The 1,438-nt window shown below is 34.1% G+C and overlaps 1 non-coding gene across 1 annotated transcript; it reads right to left on the bottom strand.

Moving 5' to 3' along the window:
• Positions 1 to 836: 836 nt before the first annotated feature.
• LOC112404512 (U6 spliceosomal RNA) lies at positions 837 to 943 on the bottom strand. Its single transcript, XR_003004110.1, has one exon. It is a non-coding gene; the product is annotated as a U6 spliceosomal RNA (small nuclear RNA).
• Positions 944 to 1,438: the final 495 nt, after the last annotated feature.

Genomic DNA, 1,438 nt, shown 5'->3' with positions numbered 1-1,438 from the left:
TTTCGTTCCTTCTTAGGGTTGAGTACTAGTCCATTGTATATATGTGTCACATCTTCTTATCCATTCGTCAATGGACATTTAGGTTGCTTTCATGTCCTGACTATTGTAAATAGTGATGCAATGAACACTGTGGTACATGTCTTTTTGAATTATGGTGCCGCAACTAGCGAAAGCCCTCGCATAGAAACGAAGACCCAACACAGCCAAAAATAAATAAATAAATAAAATTTTATTTAAAAAAAAAAAAAAAAGATTTTCATGTCATCTGCAATTAGCGATGTTGATCATCTTTTCATGTGCCTCTTCGCCATCTGTATGTCTTCTTTGGAGAAATGTCTATGTAGGTCTTCTGCCCATTTTTTTATTGGGTTGTTTGTTTTATTGATATTGAGTTGCATGAGCTGTTTGTATATTTTAGATATTAACCCCCTTGTCAGTCACATCATTTGCAAATATTTTCTCTCATTCCATTAAGTTGTCTTTTCATTTTGCTGATGGTTTTCTTTGTTCTGAAAAGGCTTTTAAGCTTGATTAAGTCCTGTTTGTTTATTTTTTCTTTTATTCCTTTTGCCTTGGGAGACTAATCTAAGAAAATATTGCTACAATTTATGTCCCAGAATGTTTTGCCTGTGTTCTCTTCTAGGAGTTTTATGGTGTCTTTTCTTATATTTAGGTCTTTAAACCATTTTGAGTTTATTTTTGTATATGGTATGAGGGAGTGTTCTAATTTCATTGATTAACATGTAGCTGTCTGGCTTTCCCAAAACCACTTGCTGAAGAGACTGTCTTTTCGTCATTGTATATCCTTGCCTCCTTTGTTGTAGATTTTTTTTTTTTTTAATACAGAACACTTCACAAATTTGCATGTCATCCTTATGCAGGGGCCATGCTAATCTTCCCTGTATCGTTCCTATTTTAGTATGTGTGCCACTGAAGCAAGCACTGTTGTAGATTAATTGACTGTACATGTGTGGGTTTATTTCTGGGCTCTCTATTCTGTTCCATTGATCTACATGTCTGTTTTTGTGCCAATACCATGCTGTTTGATTACTGTAGCTTTGTAGTATTGTCTGAAGTCTGGAAGGGTTATGCCTCCAGCTTTGTTCTTCTTCCTCAGATTTGCTGTGGCAATTCTGGGTCTTTTGTGGTTCCATATAAATTTATTTTAAAGTGATAAATAAAGCATGTTCTTTGACCTCAGAAAAATTCTAATCAAAATAAGTACAAAAATGAGTCAGAGGGTAAGGATGTGATTTTGCCACTCTTGTCAAGCAAGCTATTCAAATCATTACAAGTATGTGAACTGAATAGGCTGCAAAAAAAAAGAAAAAAAAAGATGGTTCAATGATCTTTGAAGTTTAATCTGGCGCTATCGTTGGGGATTTATATCAATATTTCAGGTCAATACAAAAATTAGAAATGTTTTACACATATCTGA

The sequence above is a fragment of the Neophocaena asiaeorientalis genome, unplaced genomic scaffold, assembly GCF_003031525.2.
Source record: "Neophocaena asiaeorientalis asiaeorientalis breed wild unplaced genomic scaffold, Neophocaena_asiaeorientalis_V1.1 scaffold335, whole genome shotgun sequence".
NCBI classification, from domain to species: domain Eukaryota; kingdom Metazoa; phylum Chordata; class Mammalia; order Artiodactyla; family Phocoenidae; genus Neophocaena; species Neophocaena asiaeorientalis.
The sequence above is the reverse complement of the archived record's forward strand: the minus strand, read 5'-3'. Positions and strand labels throughout refer to the sequence as shown.